The 27,738-nt window shown below is 43.9% G+C and overlaps 1 protein-coding gene across 2 annotated transcripts in view; it reads left to right on the top strand.

The window, feature by feature from the left end:
* Window positions 1–27,738, top strand: part of ANKRD6 (ankyrin repeat domain 6) — an 857,509-nt gene that overhangs the window by 524,166 nt on the left and 305,605 nt on the right. The window contains exon 1 of one of the 2 annotated variants that reach the window (XM_086926650.1): window positions 147–567. The exons of the other annotated variant lie outside the window; for it this stretch is intronic. The gene's annotated coding sequence lies outside the window, so the exon portion shown is untranslated. Of the gene's footprint in view, window positions 1–146; window positions 568–27,738 lie in introns of those variants that run through there. 2 annotated transcript variants of the gene reach the window in all.

The following is a 27,738-nucleotide window of genomic DNA, read 5'->3' as shown; positions in this document are numbered from 1 at the left end:
CCTACAATAATCATTTTAGAATGGCACTTTAACGCGTGTTCGGGTTCTGATCTGTATGGTGTCATCATGCAGCGAACTGACCCTTCCTAACGGCCAATTAGAGGCGCTAGAGGGCACGAGGAGTTGTGTTGATACATGTGTGTCTGTGGTGACAGTGCCTGCTACCAGCAAATACAGCAGCTGCCGCCTCCTGCGGTCCTGGCGTTGTACCGCTGACCTGGGAGATTGAAACACCAACTTGTTGCATTCCTTGGAGGTTTGCATGTCCCCTCGTCCTTGCTTCCCCACTTCGCCCTTCATCTCACCCTTGCTGGGGAGCCGCCGCTCTCCCAGGTGCATGCGATGCGTGGTGCAGCCGCCGCCGCAAAGTGTGCGGAAAGTGTGCCTCACGGCGCGCGCCTCCTCCCGGTGACGTGCAGTCTGGAGCGTGATGGGAGACGCACCGCACCGATGCAGCTCGCCGTGCCCCCGCCGCTGCCGAGCCGAAGGGCCCCTCTAACCCCAGCATAAGCCGTGCGGGGCGAGGTGGCAAGCCCGGGGCCAGGACGGGGACCCCCACGCACGTCGGTGAGTACACGGGCCGGGCCGGGCGGGGGGCGGAGGGGCGTCTGGTTCACACGCATGGCTGGCGCGCCTCAGTGCTGCACTTTTACCGCTGCGGGCTCCGGGGCGCCTGCTTGGTACTCGAGGGGTGAAGGGTTCCGTCTGGAGGTGCCCGAGCTGCAGAAAGCAAAGAGAGAGGCTCGAACAAGTGAAGAGCCGGGCGGACTTTTTCTGAGTGAAACTGTGAGGACGCTGCGCCCCGGCGGCGCCTTCTTCAGTGCGGACCTGTCGGCATGTCCGGCACCCCCACGGCAAGGGGCAAGTGACGAGTGTCTGTGCGGAAACAGGTGTCTCGCAGCCTTGCTGACCTGGCTGTGTTGACAGAAACAGTAACGGCGACGTGCACTACAATTTCTAGCAGTCCACGTCTGTTTACTGTGCGGGAGCACCGAGCATCCTCGGCTGCAGAGGGCACCTGTGGCGTCCCGGCAGGCTTCAAAAATTCACTTGATTGTTTAGGGCTTGTAATGCGTAACAAGCGCCTGGGGTCCAGGTTCGATGAGCAGCGCACCGCAAACGAGAGAAGACAAATAAAACAAGTATAGAAGGTCAGAGGCATACAGAAGACAATAATCATGAGGGTGAAATGAGCTGCAACCACAGCCAAGTGGGGTGAGAGGGCAGCGCACATTCCTCAGTAAAGGACATAAGGCAGTCTTGGCAAATGCGCAGTGGAAGGGGAAAACTGATCCATCACTGGACTTATTATTTTTGAAAAATTTCCATTCCCTAAATCTCATTTGAGCCCAACCCATTCCATTTGGGTATATCGAGGGATTATCAGTGAACTGCTGTCCCTCTGTCTGCCAGTAACAGCAGTTCGTCCTGAACGTCCTTCTGGAGTGGACAAGGCATGGACAAACTCTCCTCACGATTCAAGATCATTGAAAAGCACACGTAGTCTTTCAGTCTCCGTGGGGTATTTTCTCATTTTGCATCTTGGAGCGCTAGTTTTCGAAATGCCATTATGTGTTCTTAATTGGTGTCAAATTATGTCTCCTGGTTTCAATAAATATTTTTATTTGGCTACTAACATTTCACAATTTTTGCTGGTTACGTTTACTTTAATGTCCAAAACAGCCCCATATTGCAGCAGTTGGATTAAAACAGTTATAATGGGTAAACTGGAATTCGTGCCAGGGATGTTGAAGTGAACACTTAATGTGCTATTTTCTATACTTGTGTTTTCATCCTGTTGTAGTTGCGTAATGTGTTTCTGCGTTGCACCTTGTTGGCATCTGCAATAATCTGTGGGGCAGGCTGCTCTTGAAGAAGCAGACTGCAGTGCAGACTTCCTGTTCTAACTGATCTCCGTGAAGTTTTCCACAAAGTTATTGGGATGGTTATGCCTGATTTCTGTCACCATATACTTGTGTAGTTATGTTTTTGTTAAGTGCCCACACCACTATTATATGCTTCAAACCACTGGGGTGGAGGTAGGGAACAGAAGAGGAAGGAAACAGCTGGAGAAATCCGCAAGAGGCTCAGACTGTTCAGGATCCGTAGGCAAGCCAGGAATGCCTGCAATGGTATGGAATGTCATTCATCACAGAATATTCACATTACAACCGCTATAAATCAGAGCAGGCAACATATCCTGTCACCCAGTATTTCAAGCCTCCCTCCCATCACTTCTTTTGTTTTCCTTAGTGTGATGCCTTCGATGCAACGGGTATCCTCACACGTGGATCTCGTGCTCACTGTGCTGTTTTGCTCGAGTTGCACCCCACTGATGAGGCCTAAGTAGGCCGAAACCGCTCTAGGGTGTCTTGTATTCCCTTTCAGAGGGGGATCTGGCCTATCAGTCAGGCTGGACTTTTCCTATGGGAGGAGGAGCAAGGCTGATTTGCATATGGCTGGATTCTGTTTGAGGTGGCACTGTGGGCAAATAACAATGTAGTGGAATGCAGCCCAAGTAGTTACCAGTTACTGAGAGTAATTCAGTCATTCCGCCCACCTTTTCCCCCCTCAGTGTCTCACAGTGATGCTGTCATACATTCTGTTCATTTATTGTCTTCAGTTTATGTATCTGAAACAGATGGAACTAGCTATGAAAATATATTTTGGTAAAAGGAATGCGTTTAGGCTGATGATATGTTAGTATTTTTGAAGCATAGTGAGTACAGAGCACTGTTACTTGCAGAGGCTGCTATAGTGCACCTTTCATGCAATATGTGGGGCGTATAGTTTCAGACACCTTACCATGAACCATTGGTCATTTGACACATCGAAAAAGCCACATTCAGTTTGGTTCTTTTTGGGAGCTTCACGTGCAGAGTTGCTAATCGTGCTGGACTATCAGGCAGTCGGGGTAAAAGCCTTGCGCTTGGACGGGAAAGGATTTCACTTTTTTATTTCTGGATTTGGAACAAGTGAAGAAAAAGATCGTTTTGTTCTCAGGCATTCAAGTAATACTGAAGTAAAATGTTTTAATTGGTAACTCTCACCGTTTCCTAATGTGAGTGATGGAAAGTATATGTTTGCTCTGGAAATTGTCCACGTCTGCATTCCAGGAAGAACTTGAGGTTTGTAGTGGCAAAAGTTCACAACTAGTTCAAGGAGGCCTCTTCCAGTCTAAGCATGGCTACTCAGCTATTTGCCATATAAACATCAGTCCTACAATGTAGAACCAAGTGTCAGTGTCTCTACGTGATAGTGCTAGGTGTATGTGCGCTACAAGTGACCACATACATAGTAACTGTACAGTTTAGATACATTTTGGGACCAATTCAGAATATCCAACAAAAATTGCAACAATTAAATTGGTAATTTATTTTTATTCATAAGTAATTTCTGACTTTTTTCCTAATTCAATCATTGAATGGGGATGCGAAATAAAATAAAATAATATTTAATATCATTCTTCTATTCTCTAGTACAGACATTGTTAATGCTACCCAGCCTTTTTACTTCACTCGCACCATGTCTATAACCTGAACTGGCAACACAATCAGATCTTCACTGTTGTGGGAAACAGGGAAGACACTATGGGTGTGCAGCAAGTTGCAACCCTTCCCTAAGAGTAATATTTATTTGTGTGTGTCACATGCTTCAAAACTACTGGCATGTCTGTGCATTGCCCTTCCAAAATGTAGAAATCTGGCATTAACAATATTGGAAAAGTTGTTCTTGACAGTGAAATGATCATAGCCCAAGTTTTCTCCTAATTGCTGCAATTATCGCATTCTACTCCGAGGAAGTAAAGGAAAGTGGAGTCAAAAATATAAGAAACACCAAAACATCTTATGATAATGACCTTTAGTAAGCGTACTGCTGCTGCTACTGATATGCTGCCCTATTAGTTGTGAATAAAATATAGATATGTAATTTAGTCTATACATGGCACAGCGAAGAGTTAGTTCAGCATGAGGACCAGAGATGCCCCTGTCTTTTCCACTCAAACATGACACAGAATCTTCGTGAGCCAGTTTCACAGAAAGATGTCAGCCTGAACATGTGTTGCTTGCTTTTACATATATTTCTCGTCAGAAGAATTGCAGGCCGATTTATGCATGCGATGATGGAAGGCGGATGGTTATATGTTTTATAAGTGTGATGGGTTGACTGACATACATGAGGTTAAGGAAACTGTGTCCGCCCCTATAAAGTCTAGTGCAGATATGAGGTTCACCCAGATGCAATTTACATCAATGTACAGAAGTAGTTAAGAATTATTCAGCACAGAAAACCCTTGTCAGGTTCACAGAAATGAGGTATACAGAGAAAATGGTAGCTGAGAATTACTCTGAGCAAATGTCCCCTGTTGCTTTAACCCAGTAGAGGTATATACAGATATACAGTGGTGGAGTAATAGTCGGATTGTTCCCTCCATGTTTGATGTTCAACGTTAATATAAGGGTACTACTGTATAATGCCTCACAACACAACATTGTGTGGTCAGACCTGAAAAATAATGTGAATTTATAAGTAGCTGCTGAGAATCACTCAGAACACAACTCTTGTGAGGTCCACCCTTAGGACGAGTACTCAGAACAATCACCCCTTGTGAGGCCCACCTAGATGGAAAGATAAGTGCTAGTAGCTAGGAGTTACTCAAATCGCCCTAACAGTGTGTGTCATCCAGGGATATACAGCGGTAGCTGAGAATTTCTCTGAACAAGCTCCTTTTGAGTGGTTCAGCACCAGTGATATAAATCAGTGACTGAAAATTGCTCTCTGTGTGGTGCCCAGAGATATGTGTTAGCTTAGAGTAATTCAAAACATGCTTCATATGTGTGTTCCGTACAGATAAGATGTACATGGAACAGCTCCCTTTATGATGTCCTCTTGGGACAGGAATGGTCCATGCACGGTAAACGGACGTGTACCCCTGCCCTGAGTGCACTACAGCAGGTGAAACATTTTTCCTGATTTTTGTGTGGCCCTGTAACTATTCAAATCAAGTGTGTGTACAGAGGCCTATTGCAATTCCTGGTAAAGCAAGGTCCAGAACCTGTTCTGTGGACTGGATGGACACAGCACCCAGGCCCTTGTAGTTGTCATAGGACTAGAGTCTACACTTTGGCTATGTCACATAAGGCAGTGGTGGCAGCGTTTCAAGTTCTGGGAGTCATTAATTATGACCGGACCATTTCTCAGTGTCAGATTACAGTATGGTCTACTAACCCCACTCATGTAAAATTCTCCTGAGTGTGAACCCAATGTCATTTTGCTTATATTCTGTGTCAAGTGTCTGTATGTTTAGTGTAACACATGTGGTAGTAGGTCTGTATGTGTGGCAAGGGTCCGAGTACTGGGACCTGAGATATATATCCCTTTGGATGGCCCCTGGTTTAGCATGGTCCCCTTTTCAGGTCGAAGCCTACCAGGTAATGCAGCTGTCTGATTTGCTAAAAACGTCTTGGGGACATTCGGAAAGCTTCCCTGGGAATGCATTCCGCCCACTGCTTACCATTGGTTTCTGGTTTGTAACTCAGATTTGCTTGCTTTCTATTTGCTGGCTTTATTTGTTTCAGACCATCCAGCTTGAGTTCATCCTTTCTGTGACCCATATCTATTTACTGTATTCTTCCACCAGTACTCGCTTTCTGTAAACAAGTCATTAAATCTTGTTCTTATCTTGTCACATTTGCTGCACATTGAAAGAGAGAGGTCAAATGTAGGGCTCCTTCTTCTGAGGGAGCTTTTAATACGGTAAAAACAAATAAATACACTAGGTGGTGACATTTCCACACATAGTTTGTGCGCTGTACTTCTATCAGTAAAACTGTATGTCTGTGGAAATGTAATGGTTATTTCATTTAACGATGTATTGTCTGTAATGGCATGGCACTACCGAACAATGCATACTCCACTTTACCCCACTGCACTCTACTCTGCACCACTCCATGCCAGTGCGTCACTGCAGTCTATTGTGGAGTACTCCACTCTACGCCACTTCACTGTACGCCTCTCTAATCTGCACCACTCTACTCCCTTGAAGTTCGCCATAAGGTATACTCCACTTGAGTGCTTCTGGGTGGCTGCTGAGTGCATGCAGGACGCTATACTTTGTTGTTGGTTCTGTATTCTAATTCACATATACATGTGTGAAAAGAATACGTTTCGATGATAGATATAAGACTGTTTTATGTGTATGTCTTGCCAATATGGCTTTTCCAATAGGAAGAATGTTAAATAGATGGCGGTATGATTCTAAATAACTTACCTATTCTCAAAGGGCTATATTGTGTTCCACACACTTGCACATGTTAATAGGGGAATGCATTATAATGTATTAATATTGACATTGTATCTGAAGCACTGATTAACATTCCCATGGGTTTTTCAACCATGCTAAAATTTGGAAATGTTTTTGCAACGTGCTCCCTCTGTTTTGCTGCTGTGAAAATGTCTGGGTATCTCAACTCTAGTATTTTACATGTTTGAACTTGTTACATCTGCTTCAAAATATTGAGACCAATAGATCTACCCTAGACAAGATGGTGAAATAGTTATATAAAAAAAACTTTTGTAAGTATATGACACAAAATAAGAAACAAAAAAAAACCTGATAGCAAAGCATCATTGCCACACACTTGTAATACAATGTTTAAATTTAAAAAATGGTTCAGCGGTGATCTGAGCAGCAGAAACCCGTAGGCATGCGGGCGGTGCCAGTACCTTGATGCGTGACTGCTGGGTGGCATCAGGCAGCCAGATACTCATTATGCCAAAAGAACTCCAAATAAGGCTATTATCCGCTGACGGAACATAGTCTTAGGTGACAGCCTAAGACACAATAAATGCACAAAGAATGAATGTGTAGTTTTTTTCACACAGTGGATACACTCGTAGCCCTGACGAAGACCCCAGATCCTAGTGGAATCATTGTGTGGGCTGAAACATGCTGGTACCCTAAAAATCAATGTTAGTTGAGAAGTAGAATCTCAACTATAACCTTGTTCAATATCCTTTTAACTATACCCCCAGTCCCCTTCCAATAAAGTACCTTTCTTGGGGTATACCTCGAAGCATTTTTTAAATTCATCACTTACACTTTCCCTCTTGATCCCTACATTGTCCAGTCTATTTTATCTGAGACCTCCCAAGACATTCTCTTCGTTGAGTCCGCCCTGGTGGTATCACCATACTAGGGTGTAGATAGGCATCGATGATGAAGCATGTCCCAATAAGTGAGTAAGTAGTCTACTCTAATATCTTTGCATACACCGGGAAGACAGAGTTGTGGCATGCTTGGGACTCTCTTTTACCCCCCCCCCCTCCTTCATCCAGTTGCTCTTATGTGAGCAAGTATATTTAAAAAAAAGAACTATTACATACAATTTAAGTTGAACCGAATTGCGCAAGCATGTGTACTTACAATAGGTGTAGAAAACCTTTTGAGCTTAAATCCACATTCCAGGAGATATAATATGTAGGTTCTCTTCTTTTGCAGTGATGTGCACATGTGATTGGACAACATGCTATCACTCATAGTGCATGAGAGCCAATGTCTGAAGTGGGCTGACCCATTGCCCATGCTGTATACTGTGGTAAGCAGATGTAAAATGTGAATTAAGCACACCAATGGATGAAGAGACCCAACCCCCCCCCCCTTGTAGGTACCAATATATGCATGTTTTTAAATATATGCATGTTTTTAATGCATGAGACAGGGGCAATAGTGAAACCTGTCTCGCGGTCAGACCTAATCCTTTACTTTGAAGAAAGCTTTGGATGCTGAGGGTCCTGAATCCGACTGTTCATATCTAGGAAGGTTGGTCTTCCTTTCAATTGTATCCCTTCCATCTAATAAACCTGAACATTCATCTGGTTTAAAGAAGGTGCCCAAACACTTCCATTGTACAGATTCCCTCTTTCCACCACATTGCTTGGCGCAGTGTTCAGTAGAAGCACCATTGTGTGAAAAGTCAAGTTACCAAATATGTCTTCTGAATATGTTATTGTGTTTTGGCAAGGGATGTGCTGCTTTCCACTTCCACGTTTTTTGTGGAGTACATGCAGTTACTGTGCTTAATTCTAATAGTGTGTCCCTCTGTATTAATGATCGATTTAAAACAATACATTACTCTTTTTAAATTATTTTTATTAAACATACGTCTGCATCAAAATATAGCATTATCATAAGTCAAGTCAAGTCAAGTCAATACAAGCTTTATTCGATTAGTTAAAATCATAAAAGCAGTTACATCACATATAAAATCAACAGTTCATGTATTAAAAAACATTTCTTATATAAAAACAATTCATGTATTTACATAAAAATAGAGCATTTCATAGTTGGACTAACAAGTTGTAATAATTAACAGATTTCAGGGACTGTTTGATTTCAGTTTTCTAGACTTAACACGCATAGCAGCAACCAAAAAACTTGCGACCCCAAATATTACTCTGATGCTACTCAGGAGTTGTAAATAGCGGAGAGCGGGACGAACTTGTGTAAACCCTGCTTCTCTCAAAATAGGTATTAAAAAAATCTCCTACATTCATCATAATGGCCGCAAAACATAATAAAGTGCATCAGTGTCTGTTCAGAGAAATTATCACAGCTACAGGGTATAGATGTATCGGATTTTCCCCATACTGGGTAATTCCCCAGGGAATACTGGATGATGTTAAGTCTGAATCTCACAAGGAGATTACGATGGTAAGGACGAGTCACAATGGTCAAATAGGGTTCCACTTTAGAGGTGGTCTGAAGTATGTAGTTAGCCCTAACCCCTTATTTTTGGACCTCTAATTCCTCCCGTTCCATCATCACACGTTCTAGAAAATTATTCTTGATCCATAGTACATCACCCTTCTTGATGGTGATCTAAGAAATTTATTTGGGGAGGTTAAGGCATTGATCAAGAGTACCCCTTTTGGCCCTGAACCCATATTGTAATTCGGAGAGGACCTTCCTCTCTTCCAGATGTTCGCCTAATCTCTGCAGAATGACTCTGCCCAAGATTTTGACGGCAGAGTCAATCAGCGAGATAGGCCTGTAACAGGCAGGGTCAGACCTTAAACCTTTTTTGAATACGGGTATTATAGATGATGTTGCCCAAGATGGGGGAAACCCCGAAGTTATTGTGGAATTAAAGACATTTGTGAGTATCTTGGTCCAAAACTCCAGGGGAGTCCTATAAAGGTCTGCGGGCACGCCGTCTGGGCCCGGGGCATTATTTTTGGTCATCTCTACAATAGCCTTTTGCACCTCCATTTCCTCGAATCGCAAAAGGGGTTCTACACCAATTTCAAAAGGGTCCATCATTAATGTGTACTCTTCGGCACTGTTATATATTTTACTAAAGTGAGCGACCCATGTCTCATCGGGGATCACAGAGTCCATCACCGAGTTATTTATGCCAGAAAAGTAAGGGTGGTTTATTACAGCCCAGAATTTAGAACTATCTTTCAACACATCCTTTGACATGAGATTATCCTAAGCCTCCTCCTTTATACATTTTTTACGGTTAGCCATAGCAAGTTTATAATTTTTTCTAAGTGCGGCCACCTTTTCCTTGTTTCTCGGTTTTTGTTTTAAAGCAAACAATAGTTCTTTATGGGCTTTTGAACACGACTCATCAAACCACCTTGGCTGATCTGGGCAATCCCTCTTCTTGTTGCATTTCAGGTCAAGTCTCACTTGGGTGCAAATAGTGGTGAAAGAATTTAAGACCTTTTCCCCATCTGCCGAGTTGTGTAGGCATATTGCCATGTCCTCCTTAACTTTATGCTCTAGGTCCTTAATAAAAGTATCTGGTACCACCTTAGCCCAATTAAGCCTCCTCCCCTGATCTTTGGGAATGAGTTTATCGGGAGTACAGTCCTCGTTTGCCTTCTGGTTGTGTGTGTCCTCCCCCCTATGTATGGTCATAATTAGAGGATTATGGTCACTGAAGATCGAAATTGTGACCTCTATGGAGGAACATACCTGTACCACACCAGGGGAAACACAAATGTAATTGATTACAGTTTCTGCCTCCCTACCTACAAAGGTTGGGGCCCTTTCCTCCCCTCACTTCCCTCAACTTCATATAGACTAGTATTTGCAAGTAGATCTTCTAACAACTCGCCTTGGGGGGAGTGCTCGAAATCTGTGGAAATTGAGCCAGGTGGGCCTATATTGTGTTTATCCAGACAATTCCAAACGCAGGGGTGGATATTAAAATCTCCCATTAAGATTATATCGAATGTAGCAGTTTGTGTTGACTTGTAATGTTCTAAATAAGAAGCCAGTGTATTTAGGTGCAAATTTGGTGTGACCTTCTCTGGCACATTGTAAAAATTCAAAATTAAAATCTTAGGGTATTTGGGACGACTCCATTCTAATCCTTGTAGGTTTGCTGACAGAAACCCCACATTTCTAAATGAGCCTGGAAGTTTAAGTGAGGTTAAAATGCATAGGCCCCCTTTAGGTCTACCTCCCTGTCCTGTGGTGGCCTTGACTTGAAAGCTACAGTAACCATCTAGATGAAAAAGATCACTTGTGTCCCAAGTTTCTTGTAGAGCGATAATCTCGTGTTGTACCACAAAGTGTATCCATCTGTCATCTTTTATTTTTTTACCAAGCCCCGCCACATTCCAACTAATTATATTGTACGTGGGATGGGGAAGCAGTGGATTATCCGGTATAATGTTAGGCGTGCTGTCAGTTTCTGTGAATAGTTGTCAATCATTTATGTCCAGACTTGATAAGGCAGAAAATCTGTTTGTTAATACTAGGTCAGGATTAAAACCTGTGTCATTCCTATCACTCGTGACTGTTTTTACTGCCCTCAGTGATGCCTGTTGAGATTGGTAGGAGTAACGCATGGTGTTATTGACTTCCAGAATAGGACAATGAGTCATAGGGACTATAGGCCGACGTACTACAGGTTGTAGGGAATTGGGTGGCGGATAGAAATAACCCAAAGGAAGTGGCCTAATATCCTGCCCATCTAGGTCTGAGCCATCCCAGAGCAAAGTGTCCACAATATTTGTTCTGTTGAAGTTAACAACTACACAGTCTCCTGGGATGGTCTTTTTCCGTTTCCCCACCCACTCAACCCTTCTGGCCGAAATGATACTTGAGACAATATCAACACTCCCACTACTAAACTGTGAGCACCACCTTTTAGTTCTGATCAGGAGATCGTTATCAGTTTCTACAGCTCCATTTTTAAGGGATGGAATTCCTGTCAGGATTACCACTAGCGGGGCAGCTTGTGGGGGGAGATGTAGTGTAGATAGTTTAGGGGTACGGTGATTAGTAACATATCCACTTTTATGTGGGGAGCTTGGATGTATGCCCTCATCAGGTGGCAAATATTGTTGTGCCTCTGATGTGGGAACTGGCCTCTTAACCTGATGACTGGAAACTCCCGACGTAGTCTGCATAACCTCCCCCAGAGAAGGCTCAATATCCATAACCTGACTAGACGTCCTGGTTTGGTTGACTCCTATATCCTTAACATCAGTGAGAAATGTGAGGTGTGACCTTAAATCCTTTAGAAATGTATCAATATTTTCACATTTCTTGACTATATTTGCGACGCAAAGATTCAAAGAGTCCACAATATCCTTGCCAATGTTCACAAGAATAGGCTCCAAGTGGGATTCAATTAGTTTCTCCATCAGTTCCAAAACATTTGTTGGGAGCCCATGGTTCGATATGTTGGTCACATTCCCTTTGATCAAATTGGCGGTTTTCTTCCTTTTGGTACCCTTACTGGTCATTTTTGTGGTGTCATTGTGTGTTCTAGACTCCCTTGGGCTGGCTCTCTGGGAAGTGTTTATACAAGTTTGTTGGTCCTGGGCACCTTGAGGCGGGTTGACCACAACAATGTCTGGTACTAATGGGATGGGAGGTGCCCCACTTGGAGATGTCACAGCGTTCTGAGTGGGCATAGTATCAATGCGTGAGTCAAGTCCCAATTCCTTCTCAACAGTAGCAATTTGGTCATTTAACGCCCCTACAGCGGAAGTTAGATAAGAAATAATGGTTTCCGATTTTCAGGGCACCTTGGCCTTCTTACCTTCCCCTTCTTTGGTGTGTAATTTGCGCTTCCCCATCCTGCAGCCAAGAGGGGTGGCCCGGCCTGACCTCTGCTGGCCCCTGATGGCCACAGATGGCCCGCCCTCTGCCCGGGCTCAGCCCGGCGTCACCCGCGCGCGTCCTGCGACGCGGGAGGAGCGGCTCGATGATAAGCGCCTCCGGGCGCAGGCAAGTAACGCGGACGCTGCAGCCGGCGTCCACGTAATGCAGCAGTGCACGCTGGGGGTTGTAGGCACAAGACAGGAGCCCCGGTGTCCAGGAAAGCACTCTCCCCACTCGGCGGCCGCAGGGTCTTACAAGAGGCGGCGGGGGAGAGTGAAGCAGGGAGTTGCGATGGTCAGTACGCCCCTGGAAAGCCTGGCGTCGTCGCAGTAGCACCCAAGCAGTTCTGGCCCCCGCTCCCCAGCAGCAGCGGCTCGATGATAAGCGCCTCTGGACACAGGCAAGTGACGCGGACGCTGCAGCCGGCGTCCACGTAATGCAGCAGGGCACGCTGGGGGTTGTAGGCACAAGACAGGAGCCCCGGTGTCCAGGAAAGCACTCTCCCCACTCGGCGCGCGCAGGGTCTTACAAGCGGCGGTGGGGGAGAGTGAAGCAGGGTGTCGCGATGGTCAGTACGCCCCTGGAAAGCCTGGCGTCGTCGCAGTAGCATCCAAGCAGTTCTGGCCCCCCATAAGTCTCATATTTTATACCTCTTCAGTACAATATTGCACAATCAGCAATCAATATTCGTATACGACTATGAACGCATTACAATCAGAATCTCACCCTGATTCAAGTCTCTTTCCCCACCCTCTCCCTCTTCTAAGTTTCAGGTATCTCCCAGTTACCCCTATAGGATTCCCACTGTTGCCATACTTTTCCCCATTATTTCTTGGGACAGCCTCTGTTCTCGTATATTGTCTTTTCTGCGTTACAGCACCAGTCCAAGTCTCGCTTTCATTGTGTCGCTGTTAGCATTTGCGTGGCCCCCAGGCCCTGGCAATATCCGTTTGGCCACCATTGTGGCCACTAAAAGCCATATTTTTGGGTATTTAGGCCATGCTGGTTCTCCTGAGACACATAATACATGCCACCGGGCTTCAAGAGGAAGCTCCTGTCCCACCACCTCTGACATTATGCGTACCACTTTCCGCCAATAACGCTGGATGACCGGGCATTACCACACCATATGAAAGAAGGTACCTCTTAGATTACATCCCCTCTGACAGTATTCTGTAGGAATGTGCCCCAGTTTGAACATTAGTATACTAATAGAGTAGGATCTGTGAATTATTCGCAATTGAACCAGCCTGAACCTTGCTCTAATCTCAACCTCCCTGTAGGGCTTTGTATCACCTCCGCCCAGTCGTCATCTTCTAGTAAGCCAATCAGATTCCAAGGACTCTCTTATCTTTATCAGGAGATCTGGGACATTATTATCTCTCTATAGGTGCATGACAGGGCTTTTTCTGGTATTGGGTCCAGTAGCAATCTATCTTCAAGTGGGCCATATTCGAGTAACTGTTCCCCCTCCTTTAAATAATTGTTCAAAGCATGTATCAGCTGTAGATACCTGTAACGTTCTATTTCTGCCAACTGGCAATCAGTCAGTAATTAAAAAGTAAGCATATGTTGGCCCGCCACACATCTCCCAGTCGTATTATATCGATCAATTTCCATTTTCCAAAGCCCTGCAAGCTACCTACACCCTGGAGCATATCACTGTCCCAGAGAGGCGTCTGTTACGTCAATTTATCAGCCCAGCTGAGAAACCGATTGGCCTTTGCCCACATGTCGATGACTATCTGAGTATGTGGTAGCCTGTCTCCCGTTTTTTTCCTACGATATAGTGCCCCTAAGTGGGCCCCTGTCCCGTTTGCCCAGTGGTTCACCCTATACGCTGGATCGTTCCTATCTGCAAATACCCAATCGTTAATGACCATTAGATGTGAGGCCCAATAATATTTCTGCAATTCCGGTAAAACAATACATTACTGCTGGACTTTACGATACATCTGTCGGAGACAGACTAGAAACAAGCAGAGCTATTGCATTTGTGCATGTTTTTGCCATGTAGTGCTGCTGCAAGACAGCATGGCTGAAGGTTTAAAAACAAAAGTGCTGTGACAGGGCTACATCATAGCGATCTTGGAGGCAGAGAGTATGTGTAAAACGAAGTGTGTAGATGCCGCCTGCCCCACCCTCTAGCCAGCAATAAAAAATAGCGCTATGACGCTGCCAGCGCTGCCCGCATCACAACGCTTTAAAAAATATATATATTTTAAATTTCAGCCTTGGCTTAAAAACATTACCAGGCCTAATAGGTTGCGTAGGTAAGACCTACTGGCTTTGCCACTGATTGTTTAACTTTGTCTTTAATTCCTAGACACGCAAGCAGTTAGCCGATCATTTATAACGCGCATCCCATATTTCAAAATGCCCTTCTTGCCAACAGTGGTATACTCTCTCGCAAGTAAGCCATGTTTGTGAAATCTATAATTAGGTCACTTATCCATGAAGTTAAGAAAATGATGACCAGGGTGACAGGACAGGTAGAAAGAATAATGTGGGTAGGAACAACAATGTGTTTCCTCAAGTTAAAAATGACCCCAACTCTGCTAGGCTGGGAGCAGGGGATATGACTTAGTTCCACGTGACCATCCCTCATGAGGGAACATTCTCGATTCCAGCGCCGTTGTGTTGTGTTTCGGAAAGTGCGTCTGTTTATCTTTACAGCGGGCTTCCAGGTACAGGATGCACAGAAAGGAACAGCGTGGGCTGCAGTGAAGTAGGCGGTGTGAATGGCGCATGCATAAAGAAAGTAGAGGCATGTTGTTCTGAGGCTGAAGTGAGAACATTCCAAACTGATTTACATGAAGTATTTTCGGAGTTATCTGTTAGTGCTGAAAGACGCCCATGCGCACCTACCAAGCCGAGCGCTACATTGCCATCACTGATTCCATCTCTGATCCCATCTCTGAAGAAGCTAACGCATGAATGCACCGTAAAAGGAAGTAGGTGCTTACACGGTAGGCGCACGTGCTCCATTAAAAGGTGCGTCCCCTTTAATATAGTTAAAAAAATGTAAACACTTTATTAAATAATGTAGCTGCTTTAAGACTTGGCACAGAAACACTTAGTTGTGGGAAACGTATACAAATAGGTGCAGGTTGATATGGGCAGGGAACTGAGAAATAAAAGGCCCACGGGTATGAATAAGCTGGTAGCATTACTACTTTATATTCTAAAAGTATGTTTCTAACACCTGGATAATTCAGTTGCTATTGAACTGGGCACATAATATCTAGTGAAAGGTTTCTATTGTGCGCCACCTGCCTTTTTTTTTTTAGCATTTCTGAGTTCACTTTAAACAGTAACATTTTTAACTAAGTAAATAACAGTGTCTGCGCAGGGACTAATGATAATGGCTTCTTGTATATGAGATACATGTAATCAGAATGGTCAAAGTCAATTAATTCGAACGTCTATCTGTTTCATGTTGTACATACCTAGTCTTAACTAGTTGCGCTGTGCACAGAGGGAGGTGTACACTGGCTGGGAACCAGTGCCCTGCAAAGTAAAGAAAGAAAGAGACACAGTGCATTTCAGAAAAATTACTAATATACAAATCGGGAAAGCACATTGTGGGATGATGGCTCAAAACTCAAAAATTCAGGACGGGATGGCGGGAGGTGGTAGCAACAGTGCGGGCAAGCAATAATGCAGGGCAGGAGGCTGGGAGGGGGCAAGCACCAGGGTGGAAGGGGATAGGAGACATGCAACAATGCGGAACGGGAATGGAGATGGCCTGCTAACAAATGCACTCTTATAGAGTGCTGCAACTAAAACGAAAACATTAGTCCAGAAAGTGCAAGCAGTGGAAGGACACTGAACGAGGAAACAGTACTTAGGACATTCTGCAGGGGGGGGGGGGGGGGGGGGGGGGGGCAAACACACTAAGAGCAAATGAAGCCGCATGCGCTGACCAAAGAGAAGCAAAGAAATGAGTGTGACAATGAAGTTAACCAATGGTAAGCAATTGGCGTGCTCTGAGCCCCCTGTCAGTAAACAAATGCCTGGCAAGGGACAGCACAAGCTCTCTGTCTCAGGTGAGACTTACAAAGGGAGTTAGTTGCTTGTGACTCCCGCACTGTTATGGAAACGAGTAGATGAGAAGTTATGACAAATTAGTAATAGAAACTGAAAAGGGATTTCTTGAATGAAGGCAAAGGTTACAGAGTCTCTGTAGAGAGGCAATTTGTCGCAGTCTGTGACGAATGAAACCAGAGCAGACTGGGTGTAATGGGTTTTACCCAGGGCTTTAAGTGGTATGAAAAAACTGGGAGGTCTCTCAAAGGGGCGTGGCCAGTGTAATTAGGGGTGTGACTTTAACATTTGCGTCCAAAATCTGTGTTTAGCATAGTGTGCTGCCCTACTTGTATTTTGCTGTTTCTGTCATTGCATCTAGATATGTGATACAACAAGTAACATCAAACCTACAACAAGTAAGGACTATTGGCTTTATCAATGGTTATTAGTTGCATAAGATAAATAAGCTGCAACTATGGCTTGTTACATATAATATTGAAAAAGCTTCCAATTAAAGCCCTGGTGACACAGCACAATCTTGTTGCTCTTGCGTTTCAGAAAGAGAAGGGAAATCCAGAAAGAAAGTGACTCTTTAAAGGATTTCCCTCCCCCCACAACTCACCTGACATAAAGTCATGCCGTAACTTCTCCACTAGTGAGAAATGAGCAGTGTGGGTAGCGCACATCTATGTGTCTGCTGTCTCAAATCGGGTCTCTATCAGGCTGTTTTACGCCCTTGCACTTTTTTCCGGACTGCAGTGAACGCAAACTGCTGTCGCTGCAGTCTGGAAAAAAAACAGACCACCTGTGCCAGGGCTCAAAACAGACCCCAATAGAGACCCGTTTCGAGGTCCCCTGAAAAAAAACTGCCGGTGTTCAGACCCCTTGAGACCCGGCCCACTTAAAGCCCTGGTTTTACCCAAAGTAATCCAGACACTTCCTTTTCTGACTTTTTTCGTGAGAGAGCAGTACCCTAAAATCTGTAAAGTGATATCCGATAACAAACACCATGTGTTTCTTTAAATTAGGTTTCCAGTGTAGCACCAGTCATGTTGTTCTGCAGCCACCTGGGAGACATTTGTTACAATAATTTTTGGTTTTGTGATTAAGTGTATCCGGACAGTTTCAAGCTGCAGCTATGTGGATTCATGTTCTAATGTAAAATTTGTAAGGGGCCATCATAATCCATTATATCTTGTCTTTGTGACAAGTAATCAAGACCCTCTGCTAGAGTAGCAACAGGGCATGGATAAATGCGCCCTGCTGAAAAAAATCGTATAACTTGCAAGAGGATGCACACACTAACACTACACGGATGTGATCTCTGGCCTCGAGAATTGACTCTATACATGTATGGCATTGTTTGACCGGCATTGAGACAAATGACACGCGCTGATTTATAATTATGGAAAATGATCTGTGTGAAATGTTGTGGCTTACAGCTCCTTCTATATTAAAAAATGCAAAATCAATAAAAAGAGTTATAAAAAAAAGTGAAACTGACAAAATATACAAACTGGCATTTTTCAGTAGATCAGATACACACATTGGCAAAGCAGGTTTGCAACTTTTATTTAAAAAATATCTTTTTACAAACGTGCAGTAAGCATTAAAAGTGTTCAAAAGCAAAGGCTGCATATGTGTGCAAAACAAAAGTTTTAAATGCCCATCACAAAAACAGTGAGCCAGTGGATGAAGTGGGTTGACCAATTGCCTATTGGTGTGGGGGGTTGTGGAGATGGAAACATTTAATAATGTAGCACTTAAAACCATTTTGTGTTTATTTGTATATGTATGTATTTTTTCGAATAATATTTAAAAAAAAAAAAACAAGAAGTGTGGGAGACAGCTACAGCTATTTCTAGGCCAGACCTAAAAAATAGTCTGGCCATTCAGCATATTTCCCTGTTTTTTTGTAATGCTCCATACACCCAGCATGTTCAATATATATTAGCCCTTGCTTTCTTCCTTTTTATCTTCACTGCCCTTTCAAGAAAACAATTTACTATGTTATTCTTGAACCGTCCTCGTCTTTTCGTTTCAAGGGTATTTTTCCTCTGAAAAATACTTACCTCCGAGGGTGTTTATTTCCTTTAGAAGTGTAGAAACCTTTGTCATACTCTTGCTTCATTCCTTTCCTGTGCTTGTAAAGCTTTATATTCTTAGGATTCTCTTCTTAGGACTTCTAGATACATTTCTTAATTGTAGTGACATGCATTCTTTCCATTGCTAGAATCTATTCCCTAATCCTTAGTACGGCAAAGTACTGTTGCCCTCCGGCATGGTGGGGAGCCTTGGGTCAGTGTTGGCTATTGATCTTTGGAAGTGGTGGGTTATAGTACCAAATTCCAGCAAGTGAGCCTGGCGTTTTCTAATAGTTTTTGGGCAGTTCTCTCTCTCTCACTCTCTCGGCCCATCCTTCCCATCCCTCTTCGCCCCTCCTGATTCACCTTCTTTTCCCCAAATCTTAAAGTGCGTGCACTGTGACAGAGTTTAGCAGGCAGTGCTGGGATGAGCGTTGATAAAAGTACTCAGACTCGGGTACTCCCAAAAGAAGACATGCCAGCCATCTGCTTAGTTTAAAGCAGCCATAACATATTTTTTTTATATCCTCCATAAACCTCAGAAGTATTAGGTGAAACAATTGTCGACTTTACACATGCTCACAATAACTTTGGTATACACTTTGACATATGATAGTTAAGATGTGCTGCAAGTGGTAATACATCTTGCACAGTTTGACACCATGACAAAATTGCAAACATTTAACATCTTGAACAGCTTCCAGTAACATGATCTTTCTAACCTGATTGTGTAATGATGATTATCCTGTGCATTATGACATTAATTCATTAAATTGTGGCGTGTGGATAATTTAGGTGACTGATGTCAAATAACCCCTGTAGAACAGCCAGGTGAAAGTCCTCCCAGCAAGTGAAAATACTACAATGTAAGCAATCCCGGGGTAGAATTGGAAATCAAAGGCTCCTAACTGGACCCCTTTACCTCCAAGCCATCCCAAAACTCAAACTCAAACGCGAGTCATTTGAAACCAATTTTAACTCCATATCAGTACCATTAGAAGCACCATAATTTTCGTTTTACACCTTTTTCGAATTAAGGGCCCATATTAATGGAGGCTGATTCAAAGGGATGGGTGAATGAAAATGTGTCGTTTTGCTTAGGCATCGGTCTAGAGCAGAGCAGTGTCTAATTTGTGCCAGTGTTTACTGGCGCTAAGCAGTCAGCCACATGGTGGAACTTTCTATTTTTGCACCTAGTACATCTGAAAAATGTTTAAAAATTCAATATACATTAAAGTTTAAATAATACTTCGTCCAGGCCATTTTTACAGGTTTGTGTGGTACAGAGTAATCCGAAGTGAAACAGTGGTTGGCATGTGATGGCTAGTAGGTAAAAGTGCACTGGCATTTGGCAGCTGCAGTGAGCGGTTCAGGGTGCAGTGGTCGCCTGTGAAATACCTTGGGACATGGCAGTCATTTTTTACTTATGTATATATTGCTTTTACAAAGTAAGCACTGAAGCACTAACTAAGATGGCTGGATGGTGGGGTGTTCGCCTGTACTTACAACCCTCCACCCCAAACTACCCCCATCCTCATACTACCCTCTGGGTGACTTGAAAGGGGAGGGAGGCGATTGGTAAAACATTTGCCATCAGTTCCCCTATGGCAGGAGTCTTCAAACTGGGGAGCGGGCCCCCCTAGAAGGGCCTCAAGTGACCCCAGAGGTGGTGCCAGGCTCAGGCCAAAAGAAGCATTATTCTGATAACAGTGCTTTATTTTCAGCAGAAAAAAAGTTAATGGGCCATCACTAACCTATTTTGTCATCGATATCCTGGCTGGGAGAAAGTGTCAAAAGGGAAGGGACTCCAAATCAAAACATCCACCCCTATTTCTAATAATCACACTGTGGATACTTTTACTTGTTAGTAAGGCCTGCATGACCAGGGTAGTATATTTGGCAATCATGTATTTGATTGATTTCATTTTTCAAACGGTAAAAGAACTTAAGTGCAATGTTTAAATAAGTATAGACATATTTAAACATCGCCAGTTTAACAGGATAATAGTGACACTTTTTGAGGGTGGGCCACAGTGATTTTGTTTTTCCACTGGGAAGGTGGGGGGCGGAATTAAAAATGTTCGAAGACCACTGCCCCATGGGAACAAGGGAAAATATGTTCAAATGTGATCAAAAGCTCGGTGCGAGCAAGGCCCTCGCCTCTTTATTCAGAGGTACAGGCTACATTAGACTGGGGCAAACAGTGGTGCTGAAACAATTTTCAGAGCAGGGGTGAGGACATCTGTATTACGTCACAGAAATCGGGATTGTGAAAAATCCAGGCACCACACAAGAAGAAAGCTAGAAAATAAGCCGTGCCCATTCAGCAGGGGAGTGACGTGGGCGTGATATGTAGCTGGAATGCATTATGAAGCACTTTGGCACACATAAATTACCAAAGCATGGTGTGATAGCACACTGTTATTTACAGCAGCACATTTTTCCATTGAATTGACCACTAAATTTGCACAGTTTTACTGATAAGCCTTAACAGCGCACAAACGATAATGTGTGAAATCAGGTTCCCGTGACTATCGTTTGCACATCTCCCAAGTGGTGTCTTCATTTGTTTTGATCCCCAGAAAATCTTATTTCCATCACACTTCAGAATTACAGAAGTGCTTCATTTGTGGTTTCCTAGCCGTTGATATATTTTAAAACGTGTCTTCACATCATTTTAAGGTATATACGTTTTATTGTGTGTTGTAAAAGAATTTACAGCCTACCGCCTTTCCTTTCAAACCCTCTGAAGCCCAGCAAGGCTGTCACACAGTTCACGTCACAAAATCCTCTGACTTGGCGGTCGGAGAAGGAAAAGTAAATGCCAATCGCCGAGTTAAAAGGATATACAGCGATTTGTCAGAAGAAAGAGCATGACATTTGACCTTTGTGACACAATGAAAGCAACAGTTAAAGGCATCTGTTTTTCTCAATCTTCTTCTGTTTTCCAGCATGATTATCTTGGGGGTGCTACAGCACCCCAACCCCTACTATCAGCGCCTATGGGGAGGAGTGCAGGATATGTGTAGTAGTAGTCTGTAAGTATTTGACACTACGCCATCACAACTTCTTTTAATATGAAGAGATCTATCCTGGCCTTAACGTACTAGAGTACAACTTTGAATTTCCCCATCTGGGCCTCCTTCCTGGCAGCCTATAAATTCCCCTTCAGAGCAGGAGTAAGACTTCCTTGAGACGTAGGCGCCTTTTCGGTGCCTGGGATGATTTATTGCTTGTAATCCTGGCCTTTCTTCATTCTAGCAGAGGAAGGCCCCTGGTTTCATGTTACTGCGGCTACAGTACGCCCTCTTCATTAACACACTGCATTCTTTTCTTGAATGCGCCAACTCAGGAGAGGAGAGGAGTTGTAGTTTCATCAGGGGCCGGCTAGTGTCGTGCAAATAAGGCTTGTGCATCACGCACTTGAATATGCTAATGTACGCTGCACGCCGGTTGCTGATTGGCGGCTGCAAATTCCTCTTTTTGCAAACATTTGGCAGATTGTCCGCACCTGTTCAGATCTGAAGAACACGTTTGGAACAGTTAATTTCGGTTCACAGTCTAGCAAAAAGAAAACAACACAGATCCGGTTTGAATTTTACACCGAGTAGCCACTGAAATGGCTTTGATTGTGGGGAAGATGAAGCAGGGAATATTTTCAGTTGTTTTAGTTAAGCTTCAGATTACTGGAACTAGCTGAAGGGCAAGTGTCTTTCTTTGTGAGAAACAACTGCGTTTTGGAATTCGTCCCAGGAAGAGTGGAAATTTGGAAATGTGCCCCCATTCATGGCAGGGGCAGTGGCAGTGGCAGTGGCAGTCACTGAAAGGGAATACAGAAGTGCAGGCACCAATATAGGAAAGACAATCTTGTGAGTTTTAAAATCCTAACTCCTTAAATGATTTTAGCATTTTTAAAAATTCTGACACCATATAAAGTCAGAGCAGACTCGTGTATCACAGGTGTTAACCCTCTTTTTCAAGGCTAGTCTGTGGGACGACTTTAAATACTATATAATCCACTCGGTGGTAAAGTCTCAAAGTACTCCAAATGTTTAAACCTGGCTCCAGGTGGGTTTCCTCCCAATGCCCATGGCTCGTTAACTCCTCCCTTTTTCATACTCCTCTAAAACTCTTTTCTGCAGTAGACTTGACTCTGACCATTTGTACCTAAATCTATTATTCTGTTTTTTCTGATCATACATGATTTAACCATAACATGTAAATTTATTATAGCGCCATAGAAAAGTAGCTTAGTACAAATCCTATGGACTCATGATGCTTCCCTTCTAACGCATCTTTGATGATGTAAACATACAATCCGGTCTTTAAATCTTTTAGTTTGAAATTAAATTATGGTAACCCTAACTTACCTGTAGTCTAAACTGCAATCGGAGGTCGGTAATTTCATCCCACCTTTATCCTGCTGTAATTTTATGTATGACCTTTCTTTACTTGACGACTGTAAGCTCAAGATATAGTGCCACAATTATGATGATCGCCCCTAAGCCATTGTTTCCTTCTATAAAAATACGGTCAAGCTCTCTGATATTTACAGTGACCTTTTATTCCCCAATATTTGTAACTACATAAATGGATTATTCTTCAGTGTTCCCTTTTCCTTCCCACCTCAGATTTCAGCTTTTAGTCTGTTTTTCACCTATTCTGTTTTCTTCCTGACGGTTTGTTCCTGCAACCTGTCGTAAATATTTAATTTACCATCTTAATTTCTATGCAGGTAAGTACTTAATCAATAATAACTCAATCGGAAAGAAAGAAAACAGAGTCCGTGGTGTTAGAGTTCTTAGGGGTTTTATTCCTTAAAAAGGAATCGTTCCGGAATTGGATATCATGTTCCTGCAACCACACAGGGTTCAGGAAGGGATAGAGCAATGTTTTATTGACAATACATAGCTTATATACTTAATTTACATCATAGAAAGCAATATAGTAGGCGTAACAGCTGAGAGTAGACAAGATAACAGCATCCACGTGTTACTAGTACGTAATCAGAAGGCGTGGACTAGGCGTAACTGGAGGTGTGCTCTAGAAACGTCACAGGTAGGTGTCATATGTGGGTGGCACTAAAACAGAAATGTTGCAATGTCAGCAGAAATCAGAGGCTTGGATGCGCGCGCAGCTGCATGACGTGTGATTGGCGTGAAACTGGAGGGTGCAGGGGGCTTGACATTTACACTGACGGAAAGAGACAGAAGTCTGGCATGTCAGATCAACTTGTGCTTCTATCATATCTGATATCTGATGTTTAGGAACTGAGCTATCTGGGCGGAAAGGTCTCTGGGGCAGAAGCTATTCTATACTGACTGTGAGTGCGTGTATAAGCGCCTGAGTGTCTGCATGAGAAGCGTGGGGGCATGGGCCTTCCATGGGAGCATGGTAACAGAGGCTATGAATTACTTGTACGGAGACAGGCCGGCCCTTCGGCTCTGCAGTTGGGGAATGTTTACTGAAACTAGAAGGCAGGAATGTATCTTCGAGGAGCGGAACAGATAACTCGAAGGTTGTAGTCAGTCTTGGCAGGCAGCAGGCTGAGCTAAGCGTGGCGGGCCGCGCTGGAAGTAAGGCAGAGTTCACAGGTACGGGGGCAGCCTGGGCAGCCTGGGCTGAGGCTTTCAGAGTCAGAAGGAAGAAAAAGGCTCGATGGCGGAAATTCTGGGCCTACTTTGCCAGAGCTGAAAAACATGTAGAGTACACTACAAAAAGACGTTGGCATAGCATACTTAGGAACGGACTATCCAACCCATTCAGGGTGGGTCTGAAAGAGGACATGTTAACGTTGGACGCAAATGTATTTGCGTCTTCATAGCTGGCACAGGAGGGAAGTTACATGCACTTTAACTCGTACATGGAGACGGTGGGGTACACGATAGGGAACATAACTTGACCAAAAATTTATATTTCCTCATTCCCTCCTTGTTCCCTACGGACCCTTCATGATATATCGATCCTCATGAATTGATCAGTTTGTTCTTGTAACATAATTTGCTCGTCTCTCTTCCGTTGTCTGTTTGAGAGAAAACTGGAATGTTCAATGCACGATGTGGCACACAGTCCACATATCGCCGGCCCACACTGTAGGCACAGGCAGCAACTGAATACTATGACAAGGCCAACGCCTAAGAAGGATAGGATCTTCCATCCCCAAGCGGACAACGTTGTCCAGAACCAACCGGACCAAGTCCAGGTGCCTGGATTCTGATGTATTAAACTTGCAATTTTGTGAAGACGTGTAATAGCTTTGTATACAGATGGCGCGTTTTCTGGAATGAAAACACAGCAACTTGACCCGATGACCTTACAGGCTCCACCTCTATCTGCCAAGATGACGTCAATAACAAGACGATTCTGAAGGACAACAACCCGCATGGCGGACTGTTCCTCAGTTAGGTTACCTAAGGCGGAGGCAGTTTCATGTACTACAGTTTCAAGGGTTCTAGTTAATCTACGTATTAATTTACTGTTTTGGACGGGGCCTAAAAAGAAAAAGAATCCTTTATTAAAATCGGTGTACTGTTCCCATGCCGTTTCTGTATAGTCGACAAGCGGGAGATCTCTTCGGAGTCTATTCTTTACTAGATTTGTGTTTCTGTGATAATTAGGAGGGGCTAGAAAAACAGGTGGCAGAAGGAATGCAATATAACAGGTACCATCCCAATCTGGAGGCAGACGTATGTATGCGGTATGACCACAAACAAAATAAGAATGACGGGTAGCTTTAAAGGACGATTTACCATGATCACTGAATTCGACCACAGTAGTACATTTACTATGACCTAAGTGTACTGAACCTTTCTTCCTGACACATAATTCACCAGTGACTGGTAATACTGACATAGCGGGCAGAACTGGTGCAGCTTCGGATTCAACAGTAAGAATCATAAGGTTAATTGTGTAATTACTTAATCCATATACTTCATTTTCTAGATCAGTTCCTATTCTAATGGGGAGTCCCTCCTTATCAGGGTAACAGACGTCGAGCAGGACTAAGTTTAGGTTTCCCCAAACCCAGCTCCCGTCGAGAACAGCAATATCAGGATCTAAGGAATTAATTATTTTAAACCATGCACCACAGGAGCCGTTGTGAGTGAACGGGTACGGAAAGAGGGGCAGAGCTCCCTTGTAATTCTGGTAGGGAGGGAGTCGGCCACATATCCAGTAGTTTGTAGCGTTATTAGTCTGATGGGAATGATGTAACATACTAATGAATGTGTTGTTGCGCAGCGCAAGTCTATAAGAAAGTTCATGTGGAGGTAACTCACTAAAAGAATGTTCAGCAGAAACATTGTAAGCAGATTGTTCACGCTTGAAAATAGGGCAATAGATTGGAAGAAGTATACTTGCAACAATAATCAGAATACTTAGAAAAAACATAATTAATAATGTCACTATACAGTGACTACGCAGTGATTTGCAGTATGTACGTTTCTTGAATTGTCTCTCTCTCTCTCTCCCTCGATCTAGGGGATACATGTCAGAAACTATTTAACCGATTCACCTAGGGGAGGACTTAAACAATTAAACTGTCTGACTTGCTAGATCGAAGCTTTAGTCGGTACTCCTCTTGGGGAGTTTTCTCTCGTTCAGGTATTTTAAAGTCACTAGGTTTAATACAGTCTTTGGTGGGGGTGGGCGAGTCAAGGTCTGGTTTCAGTTCGTTGCATAGTTTAATATGACTCGTGTGGACCCACCCCTTTCTGCCCTCCCAACTTCACTGCGGTCCTCGTAGTAAGAAGGACGGTCTTCGGCGCTTTCCAGCGGGGCTCCAGCGGGCTTTTCCTGTCAAAATTCCTCACTAGGACCATGTCGCCAGGACGGACATCATGCGGCTTTACATCAGTATTGTCAGGAAAGGCTGCTGCAACCTGTGAACGACATGATTGGAGTGCAGACATCAAGGAGGCAAGGTAATCTGTCAACATGTTACAATCAACATCGGTAATTTTCTTAGGAATGGGCGTCCCCCACATATTCGGTGGTCTGCCAAAAACCACTTCGTACGGGGATAGTCCTGATCTCGAATGTGCAACCATTCTCATATAGAACAGTGCAACTGGCAGGGCGACTATCCAGTCGACCCCTTTCTCCTGGCATATTTTGGCAAGGCGGATCTTAAGTGTCTGGTTATGCCTCTCTACAAGGCCTGCGGCTTCGGGATGTCGGACACAGTGGAATTTCCACTGATATCCTAGCAAAAGGGAGACATGCTTCATGAGTTCGGATGAGAACGGCTGTCCGTTATCTGAGTACACGACACGAGGCAGGCCGTATCGTGGGAAGAATTCTCGAACCAGCTGCTTGGCAGTGGTCGGGGCAGTGTAATCTGAGACTGGGTATGCTTCGGTCCAACGAGAAAGTGCACAAACAACTACGAGGACATATTTGAATCCTCGACAACGGTCCATCTGGATATAATCCATCTGGAGGACTTCAAAAGGGTGATCGGGAGGATGAAATCCACCTTGCTCTACAGGGACGCTTTTACCTGGATTGAACTGACAACAGATCATGCAAGTACGCACTTTCTGTTTTGCTGCCGCTCGTAAGTGTTTGTTGTACCAGAGATTCTGTAAACTGTCTAACATAGCTTTTTCTCCTAGATGTGCAGGACTATGTGCTGTATTTATCATGATTTGAACCATGGAGTCGGGGAGGAACCATGTAGGTTTTCCCTTTGTGACCCATCCTTGATCTGTCTGGATCCCTCCTAGTTCAGTCCATTTCTTTATTTCATCTGAAGTGGCATGTGTCTGAATATCGATTACGTCTAGGGTGGGATCCCTGACTGACATACACTGAGTTGGTACTATTGTCTTTGTCTCATCAGTAGTCTGGGTGTGAGTCAATGCTGTATGTTTTGCTGTCTGGTCTGCCAGGTCGTTACCCTGGGAAACAGAATCTGTAACCTTAGTATGTGCCTTACACTTCATGACTGATATGCCCGAGGGCAAATGTATTGCCTCTAATAATGCTTGAATGAGGGGACCGTGTTGGATCTTGGCACCATGAGAGGTCAAAAAACCTCTTTCTTGCCATAACATGCCGAAGTCGTGTACGACTCCGAACGCATAGCGGGAATCAGTGTATATGTTAACATTTCTGTTCTTGGCTAGAATACAAGCTCTGGTCAGAGCGATGAGCTCCGCTGCTTGAGCAGACAATGTGTCAATACGGTGTGTTTCTTTAACTTCAGTTTCAGTGGTCACTGCATACGCGGCCACTAATTCTCCTGTACTTGTTCTCATGCATGAACCGTCCACATAAAGTGTCCGGTCTGGATTTGTCAGTGGAACATCCGTTAGGTCTCGTCGATGTTTTGTTACTGTATTAATGATCTCTATGCAATCATGCGGTGTTGGATCTGTCATAATTGTAGGTAACAATGTTGCGGGGTTCAGAATGCTACACGGTCTGATTTCTATGTGTGGCTGGAATAGTGTCAACTCATAACCTGTCAGTCGTGCTATAGTCAAGTGTTGA

Source organism: Lissotriton vulgaris, chromosome 6 (assembly GCF_964263255.1).
Source record: "Lissotriton vulgaris chromosome 6, aLisVul1.2, whole genome shotgun sequence".
In the NCBI taxonomy this organism is placed as follows: Eukaryota; Metazoa; Chordata; class Amphibia; order Caudata; family Salamandridae; genus Lissotriton; species Lissotriton vulgaris.
This window is presented reverse-complemented; position numbering and strand designations above follow the sequence as displayed.